Here is an 11175-nt window from a genome sequence, read left to right as displayed (position 1 = left end):
TTCCTGTTGCCCTCTTTATTGCCATATTGCTTTTTGGATGCCATTAATGACATATAAACATCCTTAAAATCAAAAGAGGAAAATATCACTTTCCAGGTATAAATACTTAGAAATGTTTTTATCACTTTTTAAGTAATGAGAAGTTGAACTACTTTTGTAACTAGGTGGTCAGGCTTTGCTATCTACATTTATTCTGCATTGATACAGGTTTCCAGTTACTATGACAGTCAAGAACCCTTTCTGTGGAATAAATATGCTGTTAGCGCTGATATTGCAGTGAATGGATTTTGTCAGGTTTTGATTATATTTATTAGTAAAATTTAAAACAGTATAATTTTAAGACCTTTAAGATACATTTTAAGATGCTACAGTTGTAATTACACCTGTTAGCACTGTATGCATGGCAGCTTCATGTGCCAGTCTCAAAGGGATGGAGTAAGTGGATAGATAGGTGAAGTTTCTCCTTTGAGCCAGTATGTGTAACTGAATCTTGTTTAGATTAAAATTTTCAAAAATTGATAAGTAACTGTGTTGATTTCCCTTTTCTGTCCAGTCATGCTGACTGTGAAAATATCAGCCTTCATACAGTCTTCATATTTAATTAAGAAATACATTCCATTTGTAAGACAGTGTTTTAAAATATGCTAGGAAATTATTCTAATTGCTACTTCCAATATGTGGCTTTCATTTGTATCTTTGATTCTGTTGTGTGTCCACTAGAGTGCATCCTAAATAAACACACTGGTGGGTCTGTCAGTTGTAACCCATGAAAACAACAGCTTTTGTTCATAATTTTCTTTCAGCTTATTTTTAACTGTGACTTTTTCTTTGTGATTCTGCAATTCATGTTCCTTTTCTAGGTAGGAACTGATTTTTTGGATGGGAACTTTTATCAGAAAATTGCTTAGTAAAGGTCAAAATAAAATGGTAGATTCCAGTTTCCCTGTTCCTTTGCTGTTATTTTGTATACAGAAGACTCAAGTTATTCAAACGTTATTTACAGGATTTCCCATTTTTTCAGGATTTGGTGTGCATAGACCTGGTGTGTTGAACACCTTCTATAGCTTTATCGGAATTACACTGCTTGTGGGACCAAAGCATAAGCAGTTCTTGACTCAGTGTTTTCTTCAGGTGCAAAGCAACCTGTAGGTAACTTGGAAATGTAGTTCACAGCAAAGATGACTTCTGCTTGGGCGTCCAAGCCTGAAGGGAAATTAAGGCAGCTTAAAATCTCTGCCTTCTTCTGAACTTGAACCTCATTTGGAGTATAGCAAGCTAGATCTTGGAACAGGAAGAGAACAGAGGAGAAGATGTTATTTTACTGTTACTGCACATGATGTGATGTCATAAGTGTTAATACAATTTAACCTCTGCATAAAATCTAGAGTTTTATATTTGGGGGGAGGGGGAAAAAGCAATTACCTAATGTAACTTTAACTGCAGCTTACATTCTCTTTGAATACATTTTAGTGGAATGAAGATGTAATGCAGAGGCAGATAATGGGAAGTGTTGCTGAAAATAAGATGCTAAATACTGACAGAAGATTTATGAAATTGTAATTTCTCCTTTCTTCAGAATAGGATCAGAGTTATTTAGGCTGTTGCCATGTGCAGGTCCTCCAGAGAACGTGCTGATATTAACATGCCCATTCACAGCTGTTCTCATTCCAGCGATACTGAAGCATAAGGATGAAAACAGATATGAAGCCCAGAATAGGACAAAATGAATCAGATTAACTATCAGTCTGCTCACAAAGACGGAAACTGAGCTCTGCAATGTGAGAAGTTTCTCTTCTACTAGGAGAAATACACTTGCAGCAAGTACATTTTTATGTTTCCTTTTAGCAAAGTAGGCCTTAAGTCCACGATCCCTTTTCTTATGATGGATAATTTTCCTTCATAGTCTAAAGGAACTAATTTATGTTTATGTAAGCAAAATCTTGATGCAATAATTTGCATGTGGTAAGGAGAGTCAGATGAATTAGTCTGGATTAAATAACATTGAATTTGACTGAACTTTTGTAATGCAGTTTACTCATATTTGAAGTCAGTTATTAATTGCTTTACTGCTGTGAAGTTTTTCTTGTACTTTAGTTAGATAAAGAGCAGTGTTGTCTATTGACTACAGCTAGAAAATAGTCTAAACACATTCTTTGCTGATAAGGACTGATCTACTTTTAAAAATATCTTACTGGTGCACTCACTTGATGTATTTTTTCTTTTGTTTGTTTTCTGGCATTACTGTTATAAACCCTCATGCAGTTTTTATGCTTTATACTCATGTATTTGTTTCAATTCATATGATATAAGAAGCTATATTATTATAAACATTTATAGAGGTACCTTAGGTTAATAGTAGTGGAAGAAAGGAAGAGTAGAGGAAAGTGGCATTTAATCAAGCTATCACAGTGTATCAGACTTTTTAAGAAGCAAAATTCGAGAGCTCTCAGATTTATATGCAGCTTAAATAGTATTAATCTTCCCTGTTAACTCATCCCAGCATTTTGTGGAATCATTATCATAAACTAAAGTTGATGTTTAACTTAGATCAGACATCAGTTTGGTTGTCATTTATATTACTGGTTGTTATTTGAAATAAGTTACTCCAGAAGATGCTACACCATGAAAAATTATATTCATTAGGCCCTGTGTGGAGATGCTGAGTGCTTCCATTTCATCTTTAAGTTATTGGGCACCCAAAACCAATGGCCATTTTGAAAAAAATTGGGATGACCAATTACTTAGGTTAGTCTTTTAAGTATATGGACATGAGGTAAGTGAGGGGGAGGTAAACAACAAAAAAAATGATTATGTTAATACATTTTATTATTAATGCCAAACAAATTTGTATTATCACCTGAAAGTAAATCCAAAGGCCAACAGTCAAGTAATGTCCTAAGTAGAGAAGGTTGCCATTTGCTTCTGGTTTGATAATCTTACCTGTGTTGTTATCTATTACAAAGACTGCATTGATGTCTCTGTACTGATGCAGAAGTTTATACTTCCCTGTTATTTTGCATCTGGTATAATTTAAGATTTCAATGTACTTTAAGCTTGGGTTTGATTTAGAAAAAGCGTTGACATTTTAGGAATATCATACCAAAGTTATCTGAATAATATTACCCTCTCTAAGGAGTGTTAAGAAGCTTCAGGAATCTTTTAACAAACTCTCCAGTGTGTTGCCACATGTAGTAATCCATGGATCTAAACAGAAGTTTCTATTAAAAATTATTTTTTCCCCCCATAATCTTGGGAATGTAAGCGTGAAAAATATGCAATTTTAGTTTGATGCAAGAACCCATTGGTGTTCGACTTCAGCAAATTGTTTTCTGGACAGAAGAAATTATTTTACTCATTATTTCCTTTATAATTTAGATGTAGTCTGGTAGATTCCAGATAAAGAAATATGCTTTTCCTGAAGAAAAGGAGTAAGTATAAGAAATATACTTTTTCTGAGAGAGAAGGAGTAAGTATATCTGAACTTTATAAGTATCTTGGTTAGTCTGTTTTTCTTAATGAACTGAATCATATTTTTAGCTCTATTATTAAGCTGATTGCTGTTGTTTTTTTGCTTAAAAAACCAAACAAAGCAGCAAAACGTTTTTTGGTGCACTGAGGAAGTAGTCTTCCAAGGAGTTCTATTTGTTCTCATTCAAATTGCTGAAAAAGCTATGGTTGAGATCATAAGAGGATTGAGCTCTCTACTAACATGAGCCTGAGTTCTACTGCTGAGAAGCACTCTCCTATTTGTTAAACTTGTAATATTCTTAATATTCAAACTTGAGAGAATTGATTAACTCAAGCTACATGTAGGGAAAGATACTGCACAAATAAAAGAGATTTATTGTTGCAGAAAGGGTGGGAGAGAGGAAATATTCAGGTAATAAATCATTCCCATTGCAGGAACACCGCAGCTCCCTCTTGCTGTTTCAAGTCACATTCCTGGGAGTGTTTTGGGTTTCTCCAATCATTCTGCTGCATTTCCACCCCACCTCCTGAATGTAATTTCTTACAGAAATTACTGGCTGCTTGCAGACACACCTGTATTTGGTTCGTTATTATTTTAAGCAATTGTGCTTTTGCCACTGATGTGTTCAGTAGATAAGTTTAAAAAATGCTATTTATTTAGCTGATAATTGTAACCCTGGAAACAGGATCTGTTGTTTGTTTCATTGTAAATCTAGCTGCACTGAAAAGTTAACCTTAGGCACTGACAGCTGAAAATGTCTAGGGTTGGGACTGCTGTGAACTTCTTAGACAGCTGTTCAACATTTTTTCAGTGGGCATATGTATCTAAGTGGAGCCTATAGAAAAGATGCACCACTATTTTGTTTCTCACTTGGGCTTGAGCTAAGTGTCATTGTGTTTGCTTATATTTGAAATAAGGTTTCTTCTCAAGAACTATGATCAGTCATCCCTCTCAAACACTATTCTCTCAGTAGATCATGCTTTTATAGACACTGATCTCCACATATCTTTTGGATAAATGTTTTCACCATTGCTCACACATAGGGTACTGTTAAATACATATTCCCTTCACCCTTTTCATGTGTCTTTCTTAGCTTTCTTTTTTAAACTATTACTTGGTAATTCAGCAGTTACATTACGTATGAATGTCTCAGAATTTGCTCAAGCTTTGCTTGGCACAAAAAAATCAGGTGATTACAGCCAGACCTATATATTTCTATGTACTTGTCTTTGCTCTTGACAAAGTAGAATGCTGTAAGGGCAAGTTTCCTTTTTTTTCCCCTGCAGTTTCTTAAAATGCCTCTACAGCTACAACTTTCTCACTATTCTGTGACTACACGAAAGTTGCCACTTGTATGTGTGGTAAGTTCATGCATGTGAGAGCAATAGACAAATATTTTTTTGTCACAGTTCTCTCTTTAAATCAAAGGACCACGTAATCTTTTAAAAAATCCAGTGGCTATTCTGCATTTTGCTTTGGTAAGATAATTAAAATTTTAGTAGTAAATAAATTAAAATATTATCTCTTACAGTATTTCAATGTTATGAACACTGTAAGAATGAAATTTGCAGCTTTGAATAGGCTTCAATATTTGCAAATTCACGTTTAATTAGAAGCAATGTGGATTGTGACAGTAAGAAAGAAGCAGTAACAGGAACCCTGTAAACTGTCAATCTCAGAAACAGGAAACAATCCTCTGCCTTGGAAATAGAATCAATGATTTATATGAATCTAGGAAATTAGGGCACTCCTTAAATACATTAGTAGGAAAAGCTGGAGGAGCAAAAAACAACCAAGGGATGAGAAAATATTGGAGTGGAAGAAGAGGAAGCTTTACCCTAAGAGCAGTTGTGGAACACATTTAGTTATGAGCTACAACCCATGGATAGCAAGGCAGCATTTCTGAAATGATATTTAAAATGTCAATAGCACACAGTAATAGATGTTGGATTCTTATTTGCCTTAAGAACCCAAGTTTATTTACCTACAAATCTAGAAAAAATCCTGAGACTTTTAGTCTATTTCAGGTTAAGGATGTGCAAAACAACAAAACAAAGTATCATAATGAAGCCATAAGATTGCAACCATGTCTATAATCCTAAAGATCTTTTGGTGAGATTGAAATTTTCCATTCTATTTTCCATCTACAAATGGGAATCTGTAGAAATGTTTATGTGTTCTGGTTACTGTATGCATTTTTGTCTAGTACTATTTATATATTTGTGTTGATTGATCTTGTATACCCTTCATCCATTATCTAACATACCCTGTGTAGATCTACATCCAAGAATGTTTTTAGCTGTGTTTTATTTCAGGCTTGTTCATCTGAAACTGCTAAATTACTAGTTTTAGTGGAATCTTTCAGACATAGATGAATGATATTGATGCTTTCTGTTTGCTAATATATTTGTCCAAGTGAAATTGCTACTTGAATGGCAACCTTCCCCAACCAACTGTAGTAATAAGGTCAGGCTTGGGGACTTCTGAAAGATGTGACCAGTCAGATTATTTAGTTAGCAGTTTCCTGCAGACCTCAGAGCACCAGACGTGTATTTGTGCTACAGCACAAATAAATCTGTACATCTGTAGCAGTGACGGTGGGAGCATTTCTACAAGTGCTGTGAATAACCCATAGATAGGAATCGTAACTACAAAAGTTGCTGGATGCATGTTGCATCTTTTTCTCCAGAGGGCTATAAAAGCCTAATTCTGGAACTCACAGCATTGTGCAGTCATTTTCAGTAATGCAAAATGAATATAAAATTTTGCAATGCCTTATTTACTGGATTAGTACTGAGTGTGTAAATAGATGTGTTTGCCTGTATTAAGCAATTCAAGTACATAAATATCTTCATTGCAAGCATAGAAGTACACCTGCAAATAGTAGTTATTGTTTTATATACACTATGCATATAGGGTAGACTTACAAAGGTTTTTGATAACTAAATATTTTAGAAAAGTAATTCCAGTCCTATGCCACATGAAAGTAACTCTTTTCTGGAATTATATATCAAGAAAAAGTCAAAAATGTCTCAATTTAGCCTAATGTACCTTGTCAGGAAGCCAGAATTTACAAATCCTACAACTGTGCTTGCAGATAGGTTGCTGAAACCTGACTTCACATACTCAAGTCAATATTTATTTCCAAGTCCAAAGACCACCTCTACTGTAAACATCTATGAAACACTGCAGCAAAAACTCTCGGATAATGGCTGTTTAAATGTATCAGTCTGTTTTATAAGGTACTGAGGAAATCTTAATGGTGTGCATATATACACTAATAATGTCACAAGAAATGGGAAAGCAGAAGATTGTACAGAACACAAGCTGCTGGAAGGCAGCTGAAGTTCCCTTGCAATAGTTTATGAGATATGGATCTGTGGCTGTAATGGGGTTTAGTCTGGACAGGTAATCAGACCTGTCATTAGCAGCAAGGAGTCCTAACTATTCCCCCACTGTGTATGTGTCTGTGTGTTCACAGCCTACGCAACTGAAATTAGGGGTTGTGCTTTGTTACATGTCAGATGATAATTTTTCCCTAGCCAAACAACTGACTGTAATAACTGGGAAAAACATCCAGGGAGAATACAGTGGTGGTTTTCTGTAAGGTTAAAGGGAGACCATTTCTAACTGAAGACTCTTCTATTCCCATCCAAATCATAGCTTTAACAATAAATGGGTAAAGTTATTTAATTTAGCATAATGGTTTATGAGAAAAATGTTGAATCCAAAAGTTATACTCTGTTATGTTTGCAAACTGAAAAACCTTTTTGCTATTTGAGGTAAAGTTGGGATAGGACTTCATTGTTTCTCATCTACACCCTCATGATTTATGGAGGACTCAGAAAATCTGTGATTCTGCTGTAATAGGGCTCCATGTAACCACGCAACACAAAGATGCTTGTACATTGCTCTGTAGAGCTTCTAGCTTAAAAGGAAAAAACTGTCAAAGACTACAGGCAGAACTAATTAGATATTAGTGTGGTATAATCCTGTTTAAATGACACAATAAAAAACAAGTCATTGTAAGGAAAACCTCAAATTTAACTAACCTTGCTATTTTTCCACAATTTCTGGTACAAAAATCCTAATTTATGAAGACTTAGTTAGAAAACATACTTTTTTATTTATCATTATTGTGCAAGAAACTAAGGTGTCTATTCTATGAGGTGCTTAAAAAGTCTGTGTTTGTAAAGAGGTGTTTAGTTTATAGAGCCTTGAGAAATGATCTTGGGGTTGAGAATTAAACAGCTAGGACTTTTATTAAGTGAATAAACAGAAAATTAAGTTGTATTCAATTCCAACTAATGTCACAGTCCTGGGGAAATGATTCTCCCAACAAAATTAGTACCAAGACTACAACTGACTTTCATATGAAAGCAGAATTTAGCCCTCAAAGTAGCTTTAATTTTTCCTAAGAAACAGCTCAAAGTTGCTAGTTCATATATAAGGCTCTGGCACATGTTACTTTATGACATGGCCATAAGCAACCTATTCAAGTTGGTCCTGCTTTGAGCTGAGAGTTGGACTAAAGACAGTGCAGCTTCAAACATTTATGCTTCAGTGATGTGTCAGAGAATTCAAGGTCAAACAGATGTAAAGAGGACAAGTGCATGGGAGAAGAGAAAAACTTATTATTTTCTTTGATGTTAGTAATGGGAGAACCTGGAAAGACTTCTTAGGAAATAGAAGGGAAGGCAGATGAGAGACACAGCAGAGGATCTCTTTGAAGCTGAAGTAACCATGGAATAAGTTACATAGAATGCATACCAGTAAATGGCTGGAAGTGGAATTGGTATTCACTCAAAAAGCTATAAGAAAACTCAAGAATGAAAGAGCTGAATTCCTTATGGTAGCATGCAGAGGTTGCAGGAGGTATAAAAAGGTGATATGAAAAAGAAAATGCTGGGTGATAAACACCCATGTCAGAATATGTACTACCTCCTTTCCTTCTACAAGCACAACTGTTTTTTCTGTCTCACAATATGTATTTTACCCTGAATGTTTATGGGCCAGTGAAATTTTACACCTGCACATCTGCGAGACCTTGAGCCACTCTCATTTTCAGGTAATAATAGAGGTAAGACTTCTGAAACAGGTGTGAGTCCTGTGTTCAGCTCCTGATGTTCAAACTCTGCTGCTCTGACTAGGCTTGTCATTCTCCATGCAAATGAAATAAACCCAACTAAACTAATCTTCCTTATGGTCTTCTTTTCCATAGGAAAAAAGATGAACTGCAGTAACTTCTTGAAAATGCACTATTTGTATTATATATGAACTAGACCTTGTAAATAGCACAAGTGATACTGGTATGGAAGTTGGTTTTGTAAACACCTGAAAAACTGTTTTATTTTCACAGGCATAAATTACAAGTAAATTCCTTGCATGATTTTGCAAAGTGAGAATAAAATAGCAAGATAAGAAACTTAAACTGTTAGCTTGTCAAGCTGTTAACTTTAGTAAATAAAGTCTTATCTGATGATAAAGTTGAAAGAATAGACCAGAAGTATTTAGAAAAACACTTTCCTATCTGTTATTTGTATGCATTAAGTGTTTCTGTATATTGTTAAAGTTGAGATGTTTTGGGTCCTTTAATAATAATGGAATTGTAGTTTTAAGTTACTGCAAAGTGCGTGCTCTCTACAAATCAAGTCATTGTCCTTTGCATTTGAAAGCTGTGGTGAGAGAAACAAATTGCATAGCTTCTGCAATGGTTTTCCCATGACTGATTCTAATGGTGTAGTTCAGAATCTTGATACAGTTTCCTCCTCACTTGAAAGAAGTCACCTCAAAGTTGCCATGGTGGTGAAACAGTATGAATGAATGAGTCTAAACCTATACTGCTTCCAGTGATCATGGACTGCTTCCATGATTCTTCTGCAGCTGAGGTGAGGGTGACAAAGTCTGAAGGATACCTACTTCCTTCCCCTACTGCTGTAAGCTGTTAGCTCAAGCTTGTTTTCTCATTTCTACAGATAAGGATAGGAAAGGAAAGATGAATAAAACAATCCAATGAGAATATGTCATGAGAGGTCTAGGGTCAAGACAATTATTTATCACTCATATCTGTCTGAAGAATCATCAGCATCAGTAGCAACCATTCATCAGATTCTTAGTTAAATCTTGTTCACTTCATTATTTTCAGGGCTTTCTCAAGGCTGTGGTAAAACCATGCCTTCTGACAGCTGTTAAGCATTATATGAACTGCAGAACAGCTACGAGTGAAAGCAGCAAATCCATGGGATAGTGCCAAGTGTGAAGACTCTCACATAGATCCACATTGCTCTTCCAGTGGTTGGGATTGACATTATAGTCAATATCAAGAAGTACTTAGGGCAATACAGAAGGACAGTGTTATTTTTACATAGTAATTTTTCAGTCTTTAGCCTCATTTCAGAGCACGAGAGTCATACTGATAGAGAGTATTTTGCCATTTAGGTATCTTCTGAATTAAAGGTCATAGAAATATAGTCAAAAGGTACTTAATGCAATGATGGACAATATACAAACTATAAAGAGATTTGCAAATAAACTGATTTTCTAAGGGCTCAGTCCCACAAAGGTGTTGATTATAGCAATAAAGTTAACAGAAAATTTGGAAACCTGTTACATTGAATGATGAGTAATTATAAATAAAATGGAATAGAGAAAAACTGATAATAATAATTATTTTACTATAATCCTCTTTTATTTTTGCGTAGGCAGATCATCTGTGCAAAAAGACATGATGGTAGAGCACTACCTTACCTATTTACAAATATTTAACAAGTCAAATTGGCTGGGAAGAGAAGCCAAATTAAACATTACCTAACCCTACAGGGGGGTCAGAGTTGGTCACAGATGTCCTAGAAGAGAATATGCTGGAAGGCTTCATGGCCATAAAGCAAATGTGTTGGTCTTAATAGTAAAACCACAACTGGAAGCAGTTCAAACAGGAGGTTTTACACAATGTAGGTGAAATGCAGCTGTGCAGCATTTCTAGAATACTATTACCAGAGAGCCTATTTTAATAAAGAGTGGCCCTGCAAAGGTCTTAAGAGCCAATGCATTTGATTAGCCAGAAGTGAGTCCAAAAAGTGGAACTGCAAAAACAAACTAAAAATGAGCCTGCAGATTCATTACTCTTGTATGTCAAATTTCTTGTACTCTTCAGCATTTAAGAGGTTGTGCTGGGGGGGGGGGGGGGGGGGGGGGGGGGTTATTTTTATATGGGATAAGAGGATTATGTGAGGCCTGGCTCTGCATTCTGTTTAAGTGCTACCTTAGAAACAAGAATGCTGATTCCCAAATTACAGTTTCTGGCACTGAAAACCAAGAAAAAGCAAAACCAGAAGCAAGAGGGAGTGGAGCACTCAGACTGACAGTATTGAATCTTGTCTGTTTCTTCTGGAAGATTGTGGAATTAGAATGAAAACTCTTATATGTACAAAAAGAGTTTTTGTCAGAGGTGTTTTGTCCATTCCCATCATGTCTTTGTTTCCACAGAGGAAAATAAAAATTGCATTTAAAAAGGAATGCTTATAACTACTGTTAATTTTCTTTAGAAGTTATTGTAATTATTGAGTGTTACCCATTAACTAGGGTTAATAGAATCAGGTACTCTTCAGTCTTGTTGGTTTGGTTTTTCTTTTTTTTACAAGTTCTATTTTTCTAGATGGTATTAATGTGTCAATTATTCAGGCTAGTTTAGAATCTTCATGTCAGTG

The sequence above is a fragment of the Melopsittacus undulatus genome, chromosome 4 (genome assembly GCF_012275295.1).
Source record: "Melopsittacus undulatus isolate bMelUnd1 chromosome 4, bMelUnd1.mat.Z, whole genome shotgun sequence".
NCBI classification, from domain to species: domain Eukaryota; kingdom Metazoa; phylum Chordata; class Aves; order Psittaciformes; family Psittaculidae; genus Melopsittacus; species Melopsittacus undulatus.
This window is presented reverse-complemented; position numbering follows the sequence as displayed.